Source organism: Mus musculus, chromosome 11 (genome assembly GCF_000001635.26).
Source record: "Mus musculus strain C57BL/6J chromosome 11, GRCm38.p6 C57BL/6J".
Classification (NCBI taxonomy): Eukaryota; Metazoa; Chordata; class Mammalia; order Rodentia; family Muridae; genus Mus; species Mus musculus.
This window is the reverse complement of record NC_000077.6, coordinates 81,260,375-81,286,112: the sequence shown is the minus strand read 5'-3', so window position 1 is coordinate 81,286,112 and position 25,738 is coordinate 81,260,375. Positions and strand designations below refer to the sequence as shown.

The window sequence follows — 25,738 nt, the reverse complement described above, 5'->3', positions numbered from 1 at the left end:
TCCAAGGCAAGCAGTGCTATTACCTGTGTACGTGCAGCCTTCCAGAAATAATGTCGCCAGATATGAACACCTAGGTCTGTAAATAGACCTGTTTACTTTTCTCAAATGGAAGCACACTATTCTGTGTTTTCTTTTCTTTTCTTTTTCTAAATTATGCCACAAAGATCATTCCATCAACATAACTAGACCAGTCTTGCTCTTTGTCAAGGCTGCGTGGTAGTTCATCACAGCAATGGACCATCTTTTATGTATACAGGGTGATGGAAATTGAAGTTGCTTCCTGTCCTGGATATTGCTACAGTTAGTGTCCCTGCACATATATCTTTGCCCACATAGACAAATAGGTCTGTAGGGGAAAATTAATGAATTGCTCAAAACAGTAGGTATAATTTTAATGTTGATAGATGTTGCTGCATGTTTCCTCCAAAAGCTGCAGGGTAGGGGCTGGATACCCTTATCTCTCCAGCAGTTCTTGTCTGCTTCTTTGTTCTCACCCGATGCTCCACTAAGACCCTCCTTAGTGCTAGAAGGCACTAATCATGATTTGACTAGTCATTCTAACAAACATTCAGAAATCAACCAAGATTCCTGAAGGTGTAGGGTAGGACAGATGACTCTTCTCTTGGATGAGCAAGAAGCCCAGCCGCCACGGGCAAGCTTCTTCACATTCGTTCTCTGTGTGTGCCCAGTTCAGTTTCTTTGAGCTGATTCTCATTCTTAGCCATTGATTGGTAGCCATGATAGGGAGAAGCTGTAGCACACATGTTTTCAGGATGGCCACATCCTCCAGAGGAAAGCGGAAGGAGATGAATGTATGACAAGGAGAGCGGTGATTCCAGCTAAGCTTTGCTTACCAAGGTACGAGCTCTGTCTCAGTCACTGTTCTATATACTGTGCCATGACCAAGGTAATGTCTACAAGAAAACATTGAACTGAGGGCTTGTTTACAGTTTTAGAAGGCTAGTCTGTTGTTATCATGGCAGGAAATGTGGCAGCAGGCAGGCAAAAAAAAAGCATGGGGCTGGAGAAGGAATTGAAAGGTACATCCTAATCCCCAGGCAGATAGGCAAAGAGACACTAGGCTTGGCATCGGCTTCTGAAACATCAAAGCCCACCCTCCAGCAATACACCTCCTCCAACAAGGCTATGCGTCCTAATCCTTCCAAACTGTCCATCACTTGGGGACTAAGCCTGCAAATGTATGGGGGGGGGGCATTATCACTCAAACCACCACCCATCTGTCTCCAGTGTTTCTACTTTTCTCAGTACAAGAGGCATGCATATCTTTATTGTGTAAGTAAATTTTCTGGTTATTTCTGAGGGATGGCGAGAGGTCACACTGCCAGAAGCACCGATAGAATTGGCAGTTTAGAACAAGGCTTGGTGTTATGTAGAAAGCTTTAAAGTAGAAGCCTAAGAGTTCTTGAATCCTTCCCTATAACGTCCACCTTGCACCAAGGAGTTATAGCAATAAAAGACTAGAAAGACAAGTAAGAATCATTCTTTCCACAGCTAGACACTGCCCCGTTGTCCTTGTCATAATGACATGTGGGCATATGTGCACACGCATGCAGACACACACACACACACACACACACACACACACACACACTGCTAGTTTCAGTGGGATCTGCTGCTTTTGATCATCAGGATGGTTTCAGGAACAAATTAAGGTTAACCTGGCTATAGTCACACATCTGAAAGCACTGTTGAATTTCCCAGTGCACCCCAGCCTGCCTAGCTTCTCCACTTCCCAATGATCAGACTACAGAAGAGACAACAAACATATATGATCCTTTCAGTGACTCCCATCCACTAATAAAACGTGGTCAAGCGAATGCCGAGGGTCTTGTGGCCATCATTCTGTCCTGCCTGTACATTAGGAAGGGGAGAGGCAGAGGGTGGGGATGTGTCAATATGAATCTAACCCTCCTCATCAAGCAGCATGGAGAGAGGGGTAGAAAATATGTCCTTGGAAGCACACGACCATGCCTTGTCAGTCCATTCCCTCTGTAAACCCTGCTTCTAGCATGGCAGAGGCCCCTGAGGTCTTAACCATTTCAGGGAGGATAAGATCACGTTCTTCTTGGCTGAAAGGTATTATGGCACAGAAGGAGTGAATTTTGTATCTGGCCAGGGTAAATCTTGATCCACAAGAGAAGAGCTATAGAGAGACATTCACTCAAAGTCTAACCAACATGTCTCTTCAAGTAAGAACTAATGTTCTTCAACACATTGTGATTTTCCCATCAGTAGATGTGCCCAACGATGGACAGGGATGTTCCAGTAGGTGATCAGTGCTCAGGAACTGAGACTTGACTGATTTTAGTACTTCACCATTTCTGAGAATTGTAGAATTTGTGAGATATCCCTTCTTGTGAACAAACGTAAGAATGTTGGGTAGAATTCAACATCCCGCTCCTCCAGCACTCTCCTGGAGTCTGTGTGAGTTCAGGGCCTCTCTGTGGCCAACAGGAGAATGTGGTCTATTAAAGAGCTCCTTTCTACCTAAGGAATAGACTCTAATCCCGACTGCAATTTGGTTTTCTTTTTTCTTCCCTTTGGCAAAGTAGAATCTGTGTTGAGCCATTAAGCTGTCTGCTCAATTTTGAAACTCACTTGCTGTCAATCATAGGCAGGGAGGCAGCTGGGGTGTATTGGTTAGAGCCCAAGTAAACATTTCATTTCCAACATCAGCAGAGGTGGAACTACGTGTGTCGTTCAGAGATGAGCAGGCTGTGGGGCTTCCTATTGGCAGCGCTGACTGTTTAGAGGATCTGGGGAACCTGTCACTCACTCGGATCATCAATCTTGAAGCTGGAACTCTCCAAACTCAGGTCCCCTAGAGTCAGAATTTGACAAATGGCAGAATAAACTCAGCATGCGCAGATGAGTGAGAGGGGCCCCCAGCTATTAAAAAGCCATTCCCATCTTACTGCAACTGCCCCGGCGTGCTGTCCTCAAGCTGCCTGTGTGAGCACAGTGCGGGCAGGGCACACAGGAGGACTCCAGCACCTGCAGTTGTCAGTAGCTTAGGGGACCTGATTACTCCCCAACCCCCCACCATGTCAGATCCTGCCCTCCAGAGGCTACAAGACCCTCAATCTGAAAACCAAATAATCAAACAGGGAAGAAGATGGCCCAGGGGAGAGGATGAGGAAGATCGGTGATGTCAGAAGCTAATTAGTTAGCAAGGACTCCAGAGTACAAACGGAAAAGAATGAAGAAAGAGCACAAATACTGAGTGCTTTGAGGAACAGTCCAAGCTCAGTCAATCTGTACAGTGAGGGGAGGACAACAGGAAAATGCATGAATTGTGCATCTTTTAAGACTTCTCAATCTATGAGCTTTAGCTTCTGCCTTCATCCCTTCCTCTTAAATGAGGATGCGAGCTACTTCCTCAGGAGTGACCTCTGAAAATGTGTGCTGGAATCATCGCAAAGATCAGGGCCCTATAGACCCTTGCCAACAGCAAACACAACAGATGGTAGTGTGTCACAGAGGTACCACTAGGCCAGTGTCACAGATCACTGCTCCCTGCTGTAAACATTGGTGGGCACTGACCATGGCTCTCTTTGGCAGTATTCTTCATAATCTGATGCAACCTGCCTCCCAGGGCCACACAGGTTCTAACTGGAGCATGGACGAAACATGGGAAAGGGAACCTCCTCCAACATCAGAATCCCCGAAAAAGTGGTCAATTTTGGGGTCACAGGGCCAAAATAAGATCTGAGAGTCTTTACTCTGAGATTCCGCACCCCCACTCTATCTCTTTCTGTATGTGTCCATTTCTCTCTCCTCTCTCTCTTCCTTTCCCTTGCTCTTGATCATTCATTCTTGTTCTCACTCTCACTCGCTGCCTCTGCCTCTGCCTCTGCCTCTGCCTCTGCCTCTGCCTCTGCCTCTACTTTTCTCTGTGTCCTCCAGAATTTAGTGAGGATGCAAGGCCCCCACAACACTGATGAGCTATTGTATCAGCTGGCTTCTAGAGAGACTTGGGATGATGTTAAATTCCAGGAATTTGTTTCTTCTTTTTTTTTTTCCTCTCCCCCATCTCAAAAGAATCCCATCTCCCTCAAATGAAAGTCTTAGAAGGCTGCCATGTCTCCTAGTTTGACTGCATGCCATTTTGACTGACTCCATAGAAGGAGAGAACTTGCTAAAAGCCATGGAGAAGTGGTTGCAGTTAGGGGAAAAGCTAAGATTTCACACATGGCCCTTAGGGTGGCCTGGCAGCTACACACTAGGTAGAATCCTTATTGACACACAGAGAGCAGCACAGCAGATGGCGAGCCCCAGTAACTGTGAGAATGAAAGCAAATTCCTCTTATTGAAGGAAAAGAGAGGGAGAGAGGAGCCATGGAGAGAGGAGAGCTAGGGAGAGAAAGGAGTCATACAGAGAGAGGGGTCAGGAGAAGAGGAGACTCTTTGGACCCTGTTTGATCTGCATATCTGGGGAACATTAAAAAAATGTCATTTTGAGGAGCAGAGTGGGGCCTAATGTGATTTCAGTGACAGAACCAAATTAAAATTTAAAAGGGGAACGTGTTTTGCATTCCCAGGGCACACAGACCTTGTTGCAGACTGGAGATAGCTCTCTCCGAGAATCTGGGAAGATGCTGGAATGCCTGCTTGCTGAGCAGTCCAGCTTCCATAGGCATGGATCTCCATGAGCCATAGGGGAAGCTACAGTGGGGAAGAGCTCTTCCCTGACAGACTCACTCCTCCAGGGTGGCTGGGGAATCATTCCATCCAGGTGGCAAAGGCTGCTGGACTCTAGCCTCCCGGGGCAGGGGGTGGGGCTGCCTACACCTTGCCTCTCCTTGTACTTCTCCAGATTCTCCTCTCCTCCCTTTCTCCACCTCTTCTACCCCCCTTCAGGGCATGGACAGCCTTCCTACCTAAAGCACCCATTGCAGCCCCCTACATCCAGAGCGGCAAAGCACTTCTCTTTGTTGCCACTAATAAGATCACCCACCCCAGGGTTTCATCCCTCAGCCTCGCGCCAGGGAGTGCTTTACTCTTGGATCTCTCTCTCTGCTCCTCCCCAGACACTGGCTCTTTTGTTGCTCCTTTTATCTTCCTCCTCTCCACTCTTTGTGTCTTGCTAGGTGTTAGAGAAGCAAGCAGGGGGTGAGGCACAAGTGGAGTGGGGCAAAGCAGAGGGAGGTTTAGAGAGAACCTACTCTTGGCAGACTCCTAAGATTGACTGCCTCCTTCTGGGAAGGTGGTCATTGTTGTAGTTGTTGTTGTTGTTTAAGATACACACAATTTCCTCATCTAATCCCAACCCTAAAACCAAGAATGAATAAAAAGGAGTACTCTAGGCCTCTGGGGACCTTCGATATAGAAGCGAGGGGAGAACCCAAGCACGACCTAAGAAAGCTCACAAATCATTTGGGCAGCACTGGAAAGAACAGTGTAGGGAGCTGAGATAGGGATGGGAGCTGCTGATCTAGAGGAGGTGGGACCCGGGACTTCCCTGAGGATACAGTATCTAGCTGAGTGCCGGAGAGGAAGGTGAAGGGTGGGAAGGGGTGGGCAAAGGCTACAGGCAGAATGGCTGGTGGCATTCCACTGCAGAAGGAGAAGGAAGGTACGTTTGAAAAGTCGGGAAGGTTGCTGGAGGGTGAGACTGGCCTGACTGGATGTTGAGAAGGGTGGTCCTATTGGAGTGGTGAGGATAAAGATGAGCAGGCAGCAGACAAAAGATGGCTTAAAGGTCAAATTGAGGGTAAGTCTGCTGTGACCACTTCAGAACTGGGGGCTTTAAGAAAGCTTGTTGATGGATTGATGGTTACTCACTGGTGCTAATGGTTTTAATCAAGGAGAAAGATCTCAATAACAACAAACGATTAGTCTGTATAATAGAACTGTCAATGAACCCTTAATGAATGGAATTGCTGATTCTTCTTCCCTGCTGGGGCATTCAGTCTCCAGTGGAGGGGGGGAGATGTTTGGGACTTTCTTTAATCATGAGTTTTGGGGGTTGTCACACTTCACTGGATGCAGGGGACCTTGCAACACAGCCTACAGGACGACATGGGATTCTTTGTATTTACTTCCTCCTTTCCCATCCCTGGAGAATCCCACCCATCTTTTCAGTCACTCAGAATCTAAAAGCCTTCCAGGCTAGGGCACAGAAGTGCCTCATTGGGGCAAGTGCAGTAGCCTAGGCTAGGACCAGTAACATCTTCAGTAGCCTAGGCTAGGAACAGTAGTTGGGAGCTCCTTGCAACCCCTTCTCTCTCTTTGTCTTGGTTTTACCCCTGAGTCTTCTGTTGGGCCCCACCACCCCCCTCCTAACTTGAGTTCTTACTTTAGTCTAACCCTAGACAATCTCTCCCTCATATGCAAATTCATCATTCCTCTGGGCCTTGGGTCAACCATAGGACACCCAACTTCTCTCCAGGTTCCTCTCACACATGCAGAAGACTAACAAAATGAATCTTCTTCCTCATGGTCTCAGTTTACCCATCCACCTTTCTAGAGATGCAGCTCACATCCAGCTAGAATCCTACAGGCAAAGTGGTGAAACTGCCCCTTCCGATGGAAATTGCAGATCAACACCTTCACCACTCTTGGGTTTGAATTCTCACTCTTCTTCTATGTTCCCTTGGTGATCTGCCATCTCTAGCCCTTCATGGACTGGCTGTCCAAACCATGATAGCAGGAGGCTACAGGTTGGAGCCCTGTGCATACTGCCTCACCCACAGAAGGGCTGCAGGAAGTTCGTGGCCCCTTCTCACTTCCTCACTGCAGTTGACAAGAGCCATGGGAAGACAGGTCCAAATCACAGTCCACAGCATCCTGGTTGGCACCAGCATTTCAAGAACACAGATGTCACAGGGCCTGAGCTGTCAGACAGTCACAGTGCAGTCAGCAAATGAACTTCCAACCTTTCCCTTCCAATCTGGAAGAAAACAATGGGGCCAAGAAGAGCTGGAAAATGGCTGCTCAAGCTTTGGCTGAACCAAAGGCCAAGGAGAGAATAAAGGAACCAAAGGCAGTTCATTTGCTTATAGATGATTATGTAATTATAGATTATATTATCTATCTATAGATCATAGATCTATATATCTATAGATTTTATAGATTTATTTATATTTTGATAGAACACAAATGATTTCATGGAACTCATAGTTTGTTCAAAACCTAATTGTGATGGTTAACATAGATTATCAACTTGACAGCATCTAGAATCATCTAGTAAACAAATCTCTGGGCAGAGCTCTCTCTAAATTAAACTCCCTGAAGTGGGAGACCTACTCTGAACCTGAATGGCATCCTTCTGTGTGCTGGGATTCTGGCCTGTATAGAAAGGAGAATGTGGCCAGGCAGTGGTGGCGCACGCCTTTAATCCCAGCACTTGGGAGGCAGAGGCAGGCGGATTTCTGAGCTCGAGGCCAGCCTGGTCTACAGAGTGAGTTCCAGGACAGCCAGGGCTATACAGAGAAACCCCGTCTCGAAAATTAAAAAAAAAAGAAAGAAAGAAAGAAAGAAAAAGGAAGGAAGGAAGGAAGGAAGGAAGGAAGGGAGGAAGGAAGGAAGGAAGGAAGGAGAACGTGAGCTGAGCACCAGCGCCATGTTTGTCTTGACTGGACAAAACTTGAGCGATCGCATCAAGCTCTGCTGTGCTCCCCCATCCCACACCACCCCCACCACGATGAACCGTCCCTCAAACCGTGAGCCTAGATGAGTCCATCAGATATTTGGAAGAGAGTAACCGGTGTGCTAAGCAAATCTCTCTGGAGAGACACGCAGAGGACTAACTGTGTTCCCTGTGTTCCCCCGTGCGTAGCACACACTAAAGCTGGTGAGATCTTCTGTCATTCATCTCTTACCCAGGTTGATGCTTCCATGTAAGCTGGATGCCATTATCCCACTTCACCAATGATGAAACTGGACCTCACAGGTCTTGCTGAAAGGTCACTTGCCTCGGATATTTGTGTAAAATCACACCATGGGTCTTCTGTAAAGCTGGCCCTTCCATCTGGGTGTGTGGATGTCATGGCTTTCCTCCCAAACACCTTCTTTTCCTTCCCGGTACCTCCCTAGGTCTTTTTTTTTTCTTCAATTTTTTATTAGATATTTTCATCATTTACATTTCAAATGCTATCCTGAAAGTCCCCTATACCCTCCCCCTGCCGTGCTCCCCTACCCACCCACTCCAGGCAGAACATTATTAGCCTGCCATCTATCCACACCAATACAGATAGGTACCTGGGTTCTAGGATACAGGTTATAGGTCATACATCATAGGTTATATAGGTCACAGGGTATATAGGCCTGCAAGAACTCAGAACCCTACACCTTCTCTGTCAGTTCCTCTCCCTTCAAATTCAGCCCAGCAGGAAGGCTCACTTGCAGAGTTAGGGAAGCTGTTTGAAAACCCTCTTCCATTACCATTTTAATTAACAACAGATTGACATAATGACAGGCCAGCTCTGGGAATCTGGCCCGAGTTGCATTAATACTGGGGGGGGGGGGGTAGAAGTTCTCTCCATTGGAAAAGCTCTTTTTTCTTTTGCCTCCTCAAAGTTTTGCTAATCATTCGAGGACAAATGGCACCAATCATATAATCCAAATTTGAAACAATAGGGTAGAAAATTGCTACTCTAACTAACGTTCTGAGGGAGACTGCCAAGCGCGACCACACACACCAGGTTGGCAGCCCTGGAGGAGCAGCCTGTGTGCATTTGTAGTTGAGTGTGTCCACCCGACTGTGCCCACTCATCCATCATCCATCCATCTATCCATTCGTTTGACCATTTCCCTATCTATTCTTTTATTTAAAAAGATTTAATTATTTTATGTATATGAGTACACTGTAGCTGTCTTCAGACACACCAGAAGAGGGCATCAGATCCCATTACTGGTAGTTGTAAGCCATTATGTGACTGTTGGGAATTGAACTCAGGACCTCTGAAAGATCAGTCAGTACTCTTAACTGCTGAGCCATCTCTCTAGCCCTTCCCTATTTATTCTAAATTGTTTATCATGCTCCCAGTTTTTTGTTTGTTTGTTTGTTTGTTTTTGGCATTTAGTGATTTGTTATTCATTCACTTTTATTTTTCATTTATTTATTCACACACACATATACCCATTCTTCCAACAATCTTTTATGAGTGTCTTTTGTGTGCTAGACATGGGTCCAGTAAGTACCTCCTGGCATCTTATTAATCCTCGACATTACAGGCTGAATACACAGGAAAGGCTTGCTGTTCCCGAGTTTATAACCACCCCCCTTGGTTCAAGACCTGCAAAGGGAGAGATGCTCTGCTACCTACCTTTATGTGTTCAGTAGCACAGATGTAGGTTAAGGGAACGATGTCCTCCTGCAAATGACTTCAGGGTGAACCATAATGGGGTCTAGACTACCAAAGGGAAGAAGGGAATGAGGAGGAGAAAGGACAAGACTGGAGACCACAGCCCAGCCATTCTGGGAGGCCTTCAGTGACTCAGGGAATGGGGTGGGGAGCTATGGATGAAAGAGGGGAGGTTTACCCAGGGATCCTGAACCCCAGGTAAAATGTATCTCAAAAAAAAAATTAGTTCTCAAACTTTACTGTCAGAAAAATACATTATACAGGGTACTTGTTGGTTTTGTGTGTCAACTTGACACAAGCTGGAGTTATCACAGAGAAAGGAGCCTCCCTTGAGGAAATGCCTCCATGAGATCCAGCTGTAAGGCATTTTCTCAGTTAGTGATCAAGTGGTAGGGCCTAGCCCATTATAGGTGGTGCCATCCCTGGGCTAGCAGTCTTGGGTTCTATAAGAAAGCAAGCTGAGCAAGCCAGGGGAAGCAAGCCAGTAAGGAACACGCCCCCACGGCCTCTGCATCAGCTCCTGCCTCCTGCCTTCCTTTGGTGATGAACAGCAGTGTAAGCCTCCCCTTTCTTCCCCAACTTGCTTCTTGGTCACGATGTTTTGCACAGGAATACAAACCCTGACTAAGACACACAGCTAACACAGTATTCCCTGAGACCCTCGACTCAGAGAGGAATGTATTGAGCTGAAGATTAGGTTGTCTCTGAATTTTCTGTTTCTAAACTCTTGGTGAGCCTAACCCAGATGGACCAGGATTAAGTACAGTGAGCATCAGTTCAGCACAAAAATATTCACTTAAAAAAAAAGCAGAAAACCCTTGAAGGCTGTTTCTGAGGTTTGGTTTTTGAACTCTGTGCCTATTTTTCCTCTCCCCTCTCCCAGGACCTTGGGAAAGTTTCCTTCTTTTCTCTACTGATCAAGATTCAACAGGCAGGTTGTTAAGGAATGTTCCCCAGTCCTGCTCATTCACTTATCGCCAGCTTCACCCAAGACACGGAAGACAAAGGTGGTGTTACTCTGGTGGGAAAAAGGAAGAGGAAAAAGGAGGTTCATTATATGCCATCAAATATCTCATCAGCATGAAATTATTTTTCAAAACCTGGGCTGCTGTAGTTCATCCAAAATGCTGGGTTGCTTCTAAAAAACAAATAAACAAACAGACAAACAAAACAAAACAAACAAACAGACACCAGTGTTGGGAGGTGGGGCCTCATGGGATGTGTTTAGTAATGTAGGCAGAGCCTCATGAGTGAGTTCCGGATCTCACCTGATTAGATTAGCTACTAAGACACCAAGATGTTCTGAAGCCACACTGCCAGCTCCCCCCCTTGTTTTGTCTCTTCTGCATGTATGTATCCACTTTCTCTTCTGTTTCCCCACCAGGAGCTGAGGCAGCCAGAGGTATTCATTAATCCTGTGCCCTTGGACTTTCCTGCCATAGAAAGCATGAGTCACAATAAGTCTAGCTGCTTTAAAAATTTGCCAGTCTCAGAGATTATGTTATAGCAACAGAAACTAGATCAAGGGATGAATCTCTTATTCTACATCACTTTACATATTACTTAGCTTTGTAAGTTTATATTTACCTCATATTTGAAAGATAGCCACACAGCTAAATTTCAGTGTTATGACAGAGATTTATCATCCTCTTGGTACACTATATTAAAGCATTCTGCTTTCCTCAACACCCAAGGCTACAATCAAACATAGATGGGGCCAGTCTGCCTATACCTGGGATTCTCATATGTGTCATATGACCGTGACATTTGTCAGAATATGAAAATCAGCCAGAACGGAAGAGAAAAATCACAAAGGGGACAAAGAATAGCGATTGAATTAAACTATCTTTTCTTCTTCTCAAAAATAATTCAGTCAAGCTGATTTATGAGCACAGGTCCAGCCTGTGCCTCCTGCATATTAAATGCCACTCAGAATCTAAACTAGAAAGGAAACTCGGGAGAAGCCCATCCCAAAGGCTTCTGGGTACACGTCATTGAAAGTAGAAAGGATGAGAGAGTCACTGTCTTGATCTCCTGAGATCCGTGCGACTCCAACTGGCCTTCCTAACATAAATAGGAAGGACCTAAAATTGGCTCCATCACAGGGACATTCAGATGTCACAAGAGACCTTCTCCCGGACTGAATCTCTCCATGTCCTGGTCTGGTCTTTGGTCTAACACCCAAACTAGCCAAGACTATGTGCTTTAAGTTGTCTTCATGTCAATTCAGCTCCCAGGATTTCTAATACTTGCTTGGTGAATAGGTCTTGACATTTTTGCATTAAATCCTCTTAGAATAAATCATTTATTCGATCTAATTTTCCCCATCTGTAAAGGCTTATAGTTCAAATTGTTTCTCAAACTGGGCTATTTCATTACTAACTTTATTGGATTAACATTTGATTAATGTGCTTGAAACCTGGTAGGCCCTTTTATCCCCCCCCCCCCCATCAGTTGAGGACAACATAAAGCAAAGAATTTGCAGAGAATTAGGTCTCTGTCTGCCTAGAGTGATGCATCATGGGAATATCAGCAGGCTGTTTCTAGGGATGGGAAGAAAGTATAACACTTGAAAGGAGTCTTAAATGATCAAGGACCATTAGCCAAATGGATCAAAGATGCTATCCAGTTAATAACAGTTGTCATTATATGAGTGCCTGCTGACTCTAGCATAGCTTGGTGAGCTTTGGTATAAAATAAGTTATTAGAAAGCGTTGGAATCCAAGTGCCTGGGTTCAAATCTTAGTCCCAACACTGATCGCTGAGTGACCTTGGGCACTGAGCTGCTGACTTTTCTCTAAACCAATTTCCTCATGGGACCCTTCATCCCATCCTCAGCACACAACTGGTGACGACTAAAGGTCAGCTTGTGCTATTATTATCTGTCTTGTTCCACCTGCTGAAGTGGCTATTATTCACCATATTATACAAGTGAGAAAACTAAGACTGGGTGTGATTAACTAACTGGTTTCTATGGCTCAGAAATGGCAGAGCTTGGAGCCAGCGTGGCACGGAGCTAGGTCTCAGGTCATTCAAACACGTAGTTCAGCTTTGTTTTCTCCCCCCCCCCCCCTCTCTCTCTCTCTGTGATCTTTCATTTTGACAGTGCAGAAAGGCCAAAGCATCCATCCATTACCACCTTCATCATCAAAAGCAGCCTGCCTTTTGATTCTCTCAAACTCTCTTATTTCTATTACACTGGTAATCTTTAGTGTAAGGACACAGTTTGGGCATCTTTATAGATTCTGCATAGCAAGAGTCACAGAATAAGTTAGCAGATGGTCACAGAGACCTAACTAAATGCACTGGCCACTATTAACTGGTGCTTTGAAACATCACCCTGTTCATCTCTTGCAGCAAAGCTCTGAGAGACTGCTGATATCATGCCTAACTTACAGAGGAAGAACCTGTGTTCTATGAGTGTGAGAGCCCAAACAGAGACTGAAAGTAAACAAGAGATCCAGGAAGCAACCTTGGCTCCCTGTTAAGTGTTTAACAGAATGGAAAAATAAAAAAAGCAGTCAAGACCTTGGTCAAACCTTCAGTACAGACAAGCCTTGGCCTAGACACCATTATTTATAATTTATGCAAATGCGCAATGCAAATGGAATGTCCACAGACTGCCTTTAAAGAGCTGAAAGTGTGCATGAGACAGACACAGCCTAATGTTCTCATTTCAAATCTACGGACCAGGGCACCGGCCAGATCTGTGTCTGCTGTGTTCTTGCACTTGGAAAATTCCTGAACACCCATTCATCTTTACACACCCAAATCATCACTTGTTCTCTCAGTTTATAATTTATGGAGGCGACTGACATGTGATAAAGTCCAACATCATTGAAGGAAAGTCCATGTAACCTGGTTTCTTCGATGGAGGGCTTTGCCACGCAGAACCAAGTGGGGAAGCCCCGGAGGGCACACGTGGACAGAGGGCACACGTGGACAGAGGGCACACGTGGACAGAGGGCACACGTGGACAGAGGGCACACGTGGACAGGGGGCACACGTGGACAGGGGGCACACGTGGACAGGGGGCATACGTGTGGACAGAGGGCACACGTGGACAGGGGGCTTTATTCTTCCTTGTTTCCCATAAAAGGCCAGAGAAGGAAAGTAAAATTGTTTAAGGTTGTCAAGTGTGAGCAGAGTCAGCCATACAGGCTCTTCTTAGCTGTAGGATGGTCTTTAGGTGGCTCAGAATGGTTAGGCACCCTACAAGCCAAAGTGTGAGCACCGGGTTAGACTGTGTAAACTCTGGGGTGAACCATTTCTGTATGTCCTCCAAAGATGGGCTCTTTTATGCACTCCTTAAAGATGGGCTAAGTCCTAGGAAGTTCAGTCTCTTCCCAGTCAATGGGGAGACAAAAGCACGGGCATAGGAAATAGGAAAAACTCCAGCTCTGATACCCACCTGAATGTAGGTTCCCTGTTTTGCTACTCCTGCTGTTTCGCCTTCATCTAGTCCCACCGTGTCTGGAGCAGGCCTCTGCTGTGGAACTGGGTCTGTAGTTATACTGATGTCTGCCTCAGTGGAGGTCAACACCATGTCCCATTCATCATTTTAACCTCGGTGGAACTGTGTTGGATGCTTGGCTGAATATGAGGGAGGATGAAATTACCAGAAAGCAGAGAAATGATTGTGTCAGAGACAAGTTTGTGCCCAGCAGGCAGCTCTTTGTGTATGTGCTTTACTTTATTTTTTATATGATTGTGTATTTGCTCTTCTTTATGTGGGGATATTATGGTGTGTGTGTGTGTGTGTGTGTGTGTGTGTGTGTGTGTGTGTGTGTGTGTATTCATGTGTATCTGTGTCAGAGGACAGTCTTAGATGTTGTTCCTTAAGCACCAAGCACTCACTTATTCTAAGCTACCTGGCCTGAAATCCTATAGCTCTTCTCTGAGCCTTCATTGTGCTAGAATTGCAAACATGTAAAAACCATGGCTCTGGGTTTTGAACTCAGGTCTTTATATTTGCAAGACAAGCACTTCAACAACTGAACCATCTCCCCAGTCCTCTACTCTTAAATTTATCCTGGCAATGCAGGCAAAAGTAAAAAGAAAAAGAGGGCAATAATTAGGAGGGGATGAAAAACAGGAGAGAAATGGGAGAAGCAGGAAGAGAGGAGGAAGAGGAAGAGCAGAATGGGGAAGTGAGAAGACCTCATTTCTACCCTCAATGGGTTCATTCAGTAGTTCCTACTTCTTAACAAATAAGAAGTATTTCAAACTTTTAACATATTAACCATTCCTTCGGATGCTGGGATGGCCCAGTGGGTAAAGGAACTTGTTGCCAAGCCTGAAGATCCATGATCAATCCCCAGGACACAAATGGTAGGAGGGAAAACCTGACTTCCAGAAAATGTTCTTTGACCTCCACAGGTGTGCTGTGGTACATGGGTGCATGCACACACACATACACACACACATACACACACACACACACACACAGAGAAAGAGAGAGAGAGAGAGAGAGAGAGAGAGAGAGAGATAGACACACACAGACACACAGAGACACACAGACACACATACAGACACACACACACATTTACACATCCATGCTCATACACACATACACATACTCACAAATACACACACTCACACAGTACACAGATATGCACATGGGCACTCTCACACACACAGTCACACATACACATACACTCACATACACCTACACACATGCACATGGGCATTCACACACACACACTGACATTAAATGTAAAAGAAACTTTTATAGAAACTATCTTGGTGCTAATTCTGTGTCAGTGCTTACCACATTGAGTCTCATGGGAAGGACACTAGAAATATAGCAGGCCACTTGTGGCCGGAAATACCTCTGCAGTCTTCATGTGTTCGTGTCACTCCTCAGCTTTGGTGGCGCTGAAAAAACATTGCTCTAATGGCTGCAGAGGCAGTATGTGGGTGACTAGGCTAATGAAGCGCCAAGATCCTACTTTCTGGGGATCTAATAGGATTTTCAAGGCCCCGAGGGGCCTATGCTAACACGGCACATATGTTGTTCCTCTAAAATGTCTCTCAATCCAACATGTATTTGACAGAAGCTAATGAGCTGCCAGGTTGAAATGCAGTTCTTAAACAAAGGTCTGCAGTGGGACTGATTGGAGTGGTGCCATCTGCTTCTGCTCGCTGCTGTGGCAGGGAGCGGGGCTCTCCCACAGCCTTAGACTAAAGTGTCATGGAAGCCAGGAGTCACCCCCTACCTCTGCTCTTTTCCTGAGAGAGTTGTCTCAGCGCATCTTCTAGCTTCATCTTTCTTTTTGCCTTCCTTTTTAAAAAGAGGGAATACACTTTATTGAGATATGATTTATGTATCCAAGAATTCATTCATTCCAAGTCTTCACTTGAACCATTTTAGCAAGCACATAGAATCGCACAGCCATTGCCATAATCTAAACTTAGAACTTTCACATCACCCCCTGAAAAGAAGCTTCACCCCTCTGCATTTACAGCCACTTGAAGCCTCCACCTGAAGTGCCAGCATCCAGAAGCACTTGGGCATTTCCAATATCATTAAACCTTTCCACCCCCCAAGCCCGGCAACCCATGCTGTTGGGGTCTTTTAAGCAAGAACATCTCTATTTTTATGGAAGTCAGAGGAAAGGATGGAATTTGTTTTCACTTAGCAGGCGACTTGACAAAAAGAGCTTCGTGCTGAGCTAGAAATACCCACAGCCAATAAGAGTCTGTGTGTCTCTGAAAGTCATGTTTATTCACTGACAAGGGAGGCTACTTCCCTCAAGGGCCAGCTGCAGCCCTCCTGGCTGGCTTGGACAAGTGGCTTCCTCTCTCTGACCCGAGGCTTCTTCACCTGTACAAAACAACCCAGATCGGTGCCAAAGTGTTCACTTGCTTCAGTCTTGTGAGGTTCTATAGTAAAAGCAGCAGGGGGCTGGTGCTGGCAAAGCCTGGCAGCAATTGTTTTCTTCCTCCACATGAATGTGTTCTTATTCAAGGGTCAGTAAATTCCTCGGCAGCCCGAGACATCATTTTTTACTTACTCGGGTGCTTATAGTCAATTCTTCCTCCATGAGACTTTTCAGGGAAGATCAGAATACTTCCAAACACATTTTAATTTCTTTCTTTCCTTGTTTATTTTTTTTTTAATTCCAGAAAGATAGGCAGTCTTTGCTTTAACTAAAGCAGCATGTGGCAGTTATGCATAAGTAAATTACTTTGAATTCAAAATAAATGTAAGCCAACTAGACAGTGGATGGGGAAGAGCTGGATGGTTCTAAAGGCCAACAGAAAAGCTATCTGCTCCAGTTGGAGGGAACAAGTCAGGTAAAGTGGGGGCAGGAGCTTGAGTTCTTGGTTCCTTCCTAGTCTAAATCTTTAAGTTCTATGACGTGAGCTGATTATGAGTAGACTCCTGTATCCACCTAGGAGTATGGTAACCAAAGGAATTTTCACAGGCTCTACCTGAGTTCATGCATGAATGTTGGGGGATTCCTGTGTGGTTCCTGACACTGGAGTTTAACCAGGTCCCATGCTGGACCAACCCATATCTACATCAAGTTGAGGCAGCATATCCAGAAGAAACTAAACCTTAGTAGAGATGGGAATATTTGACAATAAAAGGAAATAATCAAAAAGCAGGTCTAAGGCTAGGAAGATAGTTTAGCTGGTAACGCACTTGCCTTGTAATCATGAGGACCTGAGTTCAATTCCCAGTACCCATGTTGAAAAACAACAACAGCAACAACAAAAACCCCAAGTTAGAGCTTATGCTGAAAGTCTCAGCTATGAGGAGACAAAAATAGATCCCTGGTATTTGCTGGATAGACAGCTTCACCTTCTTGGCAAGTTGGGAATCCATGCCTCATAGGAGGTAGACAATGACTGAAGAACCACAGAACAATACCCAAGGTTGTCCTCTAGACTCTACATGCATGAACTCCTATATGCACATGTGCACCACATACACATCAACAGACACACACACGCACGCACGCACGCACACGCTAATAGATTCAGAGGTAAGGCAAAACTGTAAAACAGAAGAAAACTCTAAAGTCTCCTCATAGAGCTTATCACATGAAGTGGCCTCTCAAAACTGAGCCCCCAGACCCATCCCTCCAGTAGATTTCTAAGTGACCAGGGATTTGATAAGAAAATGGACCCAGACACCCTACCAGAATATCCATAAACAACAGCTGTCTCCCATAGGGAATATTATCTAAGAAGAACCTGGAATCAGAAAGGAACTTGTTCTCTGAGAATCTTCTGGATCACTCCTGTCAACTGCAGGTGTCTGCAGCATCCAGGAAGATCATTCCCTAGGAGAGGGACTTCCCACTTCATTTCTTCTTGTTACACCAGGAACTATATTTTCTCCCTTATCACTGCCCTTTCCTCTCTTCCCCTGGCCTGCCAAGTCCTGTTTATTAAAAATGTTGTGTCCAATTTGCCTAGCTTTTAATTAAGCTGTCAAGTTGAAATGGGATTGTCTCCTGGGAAGTGAACAAAGATTTTATGGTCATTTAATTTTTTGCTTAGGATTTAAAAATCCCACTTCTGGCATGTTTAAAATTATTAATGAGATCCAGGAATTCCTACCCATTTGTGTCCATTACAAGACATAAATCATTAAGCTCAATTAGGAGTGAGGGAAACTTGTGGGTTGAAAGCTGGAGGTTGAATCTTATACACCCAGCCATGGCAAGAGATTTGGCTGGCTAAGGATGCAGTGGGGCAGGGCAGAGGGATTGGCAGGGGGCACAGCAAATGCTGGGGGTGGGTATGGGAAGAAGAATGTAGAGGCAAAAAGAAGAAGGAGACATGGTAAGGTGATGTGAAAATGGTGTGAAGAATAAAATTCAGATAGACCCCCAGAGGCAGAGGAAGGGAGAAAGGAATGAGGGTGGAGCACTGTAGATAACAGGTTATCTTAGTAACAACTACCAATATTCTCATTTCAACCCTTACTTAATCCCATCCAGTTAGGCAGAACTATGCAACTTCTTTTGGTGAATGAAATAAGCACATGACTCGCCTTGCTTTCTTCTCTTTATAGTTTGCAATGGCATCCTAGTTATTTTTGTCCTTCTGTGACAAAACCCCATGATCATGAAAAATTATAAAAGATAGCATTTATTGGGTTTACAGTTTCAGAGGGTTAGAGAATCCTTGATGGTGGAGCAAAGGAATGGTTGCAGGAACAGCTGAGAGTTCACATGTTAATCCACATGGGGAATGGTGGGAGACTTCTGAATTCTTGCTCACCCCTGTAATGTACCCCGTCAACAAGGCCACACCTCCTAATCCCTCCTAAATAGCTCCACTAACTGGGGACTAATTATACAAATCTAAGCCTATGGGGCACATTCTCAATCAAACTTCCACAGATGAAGATGGCAATTACACAGCTATAACTCTGTCATCCTGTGTCCCTGAGAGATTGATGATCAGAGTCTTCATCTCAGCTGCTTTAGACTGGTACAACATGAGTAAGAAATAACCTTGTGTTGTTTAAAGCCACTATAATTTGGGGAGCATTTGTTACAACATGGGATCATTGTCTATTGTAGCTGGTACAGGCTCTTTCAAAGCAAAGGCACCTACCAATAAGAGAAAGAGGCTGGAACAATGCAGGTAAGACACTGAAATGTCTAAGAGTAAAGAGAGAAAGGGGGCAAGAACTGAATGCACCTTCACAGAGAGAGGAGTGCATATAATAGGCCTGTGGAAAATAAATGTAGACAGTTTCGCTTTTCAAGTCTTGATTTGAACTCATCTTACTCCATCCAACCAGCACTACATCCAACCTCCAGGCCTTGCCCCTGTCACTCATTCTGTATCCAGGTCCAGTGTGTCGTGAACCTTTCACCCTCATCAAAGAAGCTTCTTTTTGCAGCAAAGACCATTACAGAAATCTTTAACAGGTCAAAATACAGGAAGCAATTGACTATGGAGTGTCAAGCCTCGATTGATATATCTACAACACACTCCATACAGCTAAGTCTAAGGGAACATGATGGGAAAGGAGGAAGAAAGATCGTAAGAGCCAGAGGACAAGATCATCTGCTGTGAGACCGTGTCTTCTATATAAGACAGAGAAACTGTACCCATGAACTCTTAATAAGAGTTAGCCCAAAGATGAGCTAAACAATGACAATATCCATTGACATGCCAACACAGACTGGAAAAATCCCTAAGGTCCCACCACTAGATGGAAAAGTGACAAGCAACTAATGACTGATGAGAGAGGGAGAGGGAGAGGGAGAGGGAGAGGAGAGATTCTTCTCCAAGGATTAACTTCCCCTAATTGGTTATCTAGTACTGAGTGATCATTCCTAAGAACATTTATATACAAGCAACACCAAATAGATTCAGCACATTATATTTATATATTCATGCATATATAATAATTAAGTGATAATTTTTAAAAGAGGCCATGGATTTAAGAAGGAATGGGAGTAGGACACAGGAGGAGTAAGAGAGTGAAGATGGATGGGGAAAGATGTAATACTGAACACCTATATAAACAACCCCCCCCCCAAAATTAGGTCTTGACTTCATAATCCTAGGGAAATTCTAGGATCTTCTCAGCTCTCAGAATAAATACTCCAGTTTCTACCAAAGATGAGACTCATGGTTCGCCAGTCTCCCATCCTCAGTTGTATTTTAGGCTGAGGGTAGAGTAGCAGGTGTTGTTACCCCTCACCAACTACATGAACCAATTCCTCTTTCTGTCTTCTAACCCTTGCACTTTCTTGATCTTCTCCAGGCAAGAAGACTGTTCTAAATATTGTCCACATGCTTTAAACATCAGCCTTTGCTAACCACCTGGACAAACGAGACCTTTGACAAGACCACATAAATAGAACAGGGAACATGGTGGCCAGCACACACACACCCTCAGCCACCTGTCAACTCCAAGATATGGATTACATCTATATAGCCTACCTCAGAAACCTTCTGCTGAGGTGACTGTTCACTTCAAGGGGAAAAGAGAAATAAATTGATAAGAAAAATAAACCACAGTCTCAACTCAAACTCCTAATGGGCAAGAGGAAGACTAATACGGTTATAATTCAGAGTAGACTCTAGTTGTCTAGTCTGTTGTCACTTTGATCTGATTACTTTGTTCCCTTCTAAGACAAAATGTCTTGGTGAGTTACATGGTGAAGATGAGTCACAGGTTTATCTGCAAATGACTGACTTTTCTATTCCCCAAACAGATGAGATTATAAGTGCTGGGGGAGACAGAGCACTGACCACACTGAACCTAAGTTAACACTGGATTTTGATCCACGACCACCACACACACACACACACACACACACACACACACACACACACACACACAGGAGACAGCTCACTCCTGGGCAGTACTTTCTAGTCCATCAAAACTGATACTGATGGGAAGAGGATAGTTATTATGGAATAAGAATAGTTGTAGAATATAGGGGTAAGAGGCATATGAAAATTCATGGCTTGAGTTGCCACACTGGTTCTGATTTCGATGGCTGTGCATTCTTGAACACGAGCTCTCTCAATTAGGCTGATCTCTGAAAAAGGTAGAAACACTATTGACCCCTGCCACCTCTGAAGAACATTGTGAAGTATAAAGCTAAAACAGCATGAAACTTCTCTATTTTCTGAAAACTCCAATATTTCGTAGATACAGAGTATTCCTTATGACTTCACTGTGACCACCATGACCATAATAGACACCATGATTCTCGTCAGTCCATCATCCCACCCCCACCCCCCACCATCATTGCTACTGTAATTGTCATTGTAATCACCATAGCTACAACCTCCAAAGAGCATGCCAGCTAGGTTCTAATAGGTTTCTAGAAGGTACAGTCATGAACTGTGTAAGGTCCCTCCTCCCTTTTACTTGGGGAGGTTTTCTAATGGATTCAGTAAACCATTCATTTATCCTACAAGCATTCACTGAGCATCTACTGTACCCTGTGTTCCATTCTAGATGCTGGAAATAGCCAAACCTCATAGAGCTCACACTGTATTGTGGGAGTGTATGACAAACAGTAAATAATACACTCAATATACTTGCTATATTAGAAGATGATCAAGCCAAGGAAGACAAGATCTGGATTAAGGGCTGGACCCCCAAGGAGAGAGAGTAGACAGAGGCCTCTCTCTCTGTGGCTTCTCCAGCTCCTGCAGGGTTCCTACTATCATGGAAAATTGCCCACTGTAAGGTATCTTTTTTGTCATATCTAACATTAGTAACAGTTTATTGTATTTGTTATAAATATAACAAATACACTTCAATATCAAGTTATTGGTACACTTAATGTAGAGAGCAAGTATCAACTACTTTGCCATTACTGTTTGAGAATTTCATAGAAGACTATCATGTGTTTTAATCAAACCTACTCCCTACTCCATTTTCTTCGACCCCTCCAATTCTCCCCACCACTTTCTTCTCCTAACTTTACATATCTTTTCTTTAACCCACTTAGTTATGGGTCCTCTTAGTGATGCTCCACTATAGGATTCCTTTGCACTGTGTTCATCATTGAGAAAGTCATTATTTGGCAAATATAAGTCACTATTTGTTTAAAGGAAGGAGGGATCTGATTAAAGAGAGGCTTAGAAATAAGGTACAGTGAATTATTCACAATGAAGCTGGGATCTCAGTCAATATGAAGAGTGGAATTAAAATATTGGAGAGCTGGAAACTGGAGAGTACACAAGGAGCTCCTTTAGCTGGGCCCTGAGCTCCTCAGCTACAGTGACCTGCTCTGACAACGAGGTAGGGTTAGAAGGAAAGACAGAAAGGAGGATCTATCTGGTTTCAGGGTCAGGGGGCTGTCCCTTGGCTTCTTGCCCTGGTCAGACATGCTTCAGAAGAGCCTGCTGCAACCAGTTTCTCATCACGCTCATCTGTTGTTGCAATTTCCTGATCCTCCCACCTTCCTGATACCTAACCTTAGATTATCTCATGATCTTGCCCATTATTTCCTTCACTTTTAGCTTCCCAAGCACCTATTATATGCCAGGACCCCATGATGGCTATACAGACTCCTACCAAAAGGTCTTAGGTGGACAAGGAGATAGATCACCACCGATGATTAAGGGCTTTGATAGATGTCATCCAACCAGGTGGGGACTGAGGGTTTAGAAACTATATTCCAGGGTACACTGGCAACAGATAGTCTACATGCCATCATCTCTGGGGTTAGTGCCTTTGTATACCCTGGTGTTGGCATCTACCTTCATCCTTTTTGACCCAACCTTGCAAGTCTATATTTTCTCACAGGCCTCTCACCAGGCAGCTTTGAGTGGTCTCGGCAGGACAAGCTGCCTTAATAGCCCTTGGATCCTTAGCCTGCAGCACTGAGTGATGACTCAGAATGTGTTGTTAAGTTCCTGTGAATAACATTTGTGCTAGGCCTGAAAAGATGACTCAGTCCAACAGGTGGAGGAGGAGAGAACAAAGTCACTTGTGCTGAGCTAAGAGGACTCACTGTGTCTTCATCTCTACCCCTAGCTATTTAGGACAAGAGGCAAAAATTGGTCAAAGACTTGAACTTAGAATGACAAAATTGCACACTTTGAAGAGGACAGAGAAGTGGACTGCTCCAACCACAAAGGCACCTGAGATATTTTTAGCATATGGGGACACTGTTAAAGGGGTGGCCAACTGTGTTCCTGTGAGCATTGATGCTACCAGTCATCTATCTTAGCTAAGATAACTGATTCCAGGCCAGTCCTAGGCATAGAAACATCAATATCTTACTTTACAGATTCTTTTGCAAGTAAGGCAGAGATTAAGCCTAGAGTGTGAGCTTTGAATTCCAAAGTCATTTAATCCCTTGGAATCTGTTTCCTCTATCTGTAAACTACAGAGAGTAATTATGTCACAGGTTTTTGGAAAAATAGAATGAGACAACACATATGCATATGCCTAATGCTTTTAATTAAGAAACAGGAAAATTTGGGTCCATTCCACTACCAAAGCCATGTGTGGTAAAAATTGATATTTTTAAATCTACAGAAACCTGATATATCTGCTTTCTGGATCCTTCCACATAAATTTGAATTAAGTATCCTGAGCTTCTTCCAACTCCATGAGTCAGCAACTTGTTGCTCAGCGTTGGTCAGAGCACTGCCTATCTCTGGCCTGAGGGAATCTGATTAACTGGTACTTACATTCAACAGGCACCTGAGGTTTACATTTCTCCGGCTGCAAAAAAGATCTGTTTTAAGTAGGAGGAAAAAAAAAACTCCTAATATTTTAAAATCAACAGCTTGAAGGTCATTCTATTGCTCTTCCAAATCCTTTCACAACACCTTGGGCCTTTCATGCTTGTTTCATATTTAAGCATCATCACCATCTAACATTTTATCAAATTAAATTTTTCACTTGAGGCTGATAAGCAATACAGTTGTCTCCATGGCTAGCAAGTGGTAATGTCCTTTCTCTTTCCTCAAATGACCTTATCTCTAGCTGACTCACATCCTGTTTCCAGAGCCAATGAGACCACAGGGTCTGTCCCTAGTCTTTCTCCTCATGAGTTGACAAAATTCCTTCTATCTCTACAAAGAAGCAGATATACATTTAAACTTTAACTGATTGAATAAATAATTGAATGAAGAATTGATGGATGAGTAGATAGATGGATAGATCTGGATGAATTGATGGTTAGATGATTGGATAGTTGGATGGATGGATGGATGGATGGATGGATGGATGGATGGATGGATGGATGATGAATGGATGATCATGTGGGTGGATAGGCTCAAAGTGAGACTAGGAATTTAATTTCTTTCCTTTTGTGTATGTCTGATTCAAAACATGTCACAAACACTCAATACCAGCATCCAAGAAAAATACTCAAAACGTTTTCCCAAATCACTAGGACAAGACTGGGTCTAAGATGAGGCAGCTGAGTGACTAGGATATGAAACTTAACGAAGCACCCACCCTCAATATAGCTTGCCTTTCTAGGTACCTGACTTGTCTTCCCCTTGGCCCCAAGTCCAGGATCAACTCCCCTCAATTTTGCTATCGTCTCATACCCTCTATTTCACACACACACACACACACACACACACACACACACACACCCTCTAGCACCATCACGTACAACATTCTAAACTTATCCCCATCCTGCTTTAACCTAGTGTTTTATGATGCTTAGTGCAAAACAAAATCATCTGAAATGCTTTTTTGCAAATACTCACAAGCAGTTCTGGTGGGTCCCAGACATGAGCACTCATTAAAATTACCCAAGTCGAGTTTGAAATCAGGACTAGGAACTGCTCCTCTACCCACTTTTCTCAAATGACCCAGTTTTGAGCTGTTTCTTACGGCACTCTTCTCCCCTGTGATGCTCTTGTAGCAGATGCTGCAGAACAGACTTCCCTCTGTTCCCTCCAAGCTCTCCCAAAGCTGGTTAGTAAAATGTCTTTTTCCTATTTTACTCACAGCCCCTTCCCTCAAAGAGGAAGGCAAGTCCATGGTGACTATGTGGGAGAATAATGACATAAAACGGGATAATTAACATTTATTGAAGGCTTACATTCTGCCAGAGATGTTCTAAATCCTTTAAAGGTATTTCACTTATTTCTGCATTAACCCTATCAAATAGGCCATTCTGTATTTAATCTCTACTTTGGAAATGAGTCAAGAAAGGCAGAAAGAGTGAAGACCACAATTACCCGGCTAAGACACAAAACACTTGGTGTTCAAAACCAGAGCATAGGCCCAATTGCCTTATCTGCTATGTTTGCTGCTCCTTGTCAACCTCTCAATTCTCTAGTAAACTTGGTCATCTAGACTCAGTTATACTATATGTGGGTTATTTCTCTTGGGGCATAATGTTATAACAGGTCTATGTCTCTCTGGATGAATCTGTCTGCATCTGAATCATGATCAGGCATACCTAAGGTCATTCACTGAACCCTTCATCACATATGAGGTCATTGTATGGTTTCCATAAGCCTGGGTCATCAGCTTTCCTCTTTGAACTTAATGGAGGATGAGAATTTATCCAATGTACCAGTTAAGGACCAAAACTATCAAAAAACAACCTTGGCTTGGGTTCCTAATAGAAGGGGTGTTTGAGAGTAGTGGAAAAAAAAACCAACTTGAAGTGTATTGTGAGGATGGGTTTTCTCTGGAGATCTCCAGACAGCTCATCCAGATAGCTAAGCCTTTGAAGACAAGGCTTTTATTTATGTATCATTTACTCCAGGTAATTTACTCCAGGGCTCCTTTTGATTATCCCAAGAATCAGCTTTCCATGACCCCAGCCCCCTGATTTTTAGCAAGCACATTTTTTAGAAAACATTGCAAATGAGATCTGCCTGCTTTTGTAAGTACAAGCAATAAATTTAGCTAGGTGAAATCCCTTCCTAAGATTACCATTCTGACCACACCAGGATCTAAATTTACTTTTTCCCAGGCTAAC

The 25,738-nt window shown here is 44.1% G+C and overlaps 1 protein-coding gene across 1 annotated transcript in view; it reads left to right on the top strand.

Moving 5' to 3' along the window:
• Positions 1 to 25,738, top strand: part of Asic2 (acid-sensing (proton-gated) ion channel 2) — a 1,088,234-nt gene that overhangs the window by 682,284 nt on the left and 380,212 nt on the right. The window lies entirely within an intron of this gene.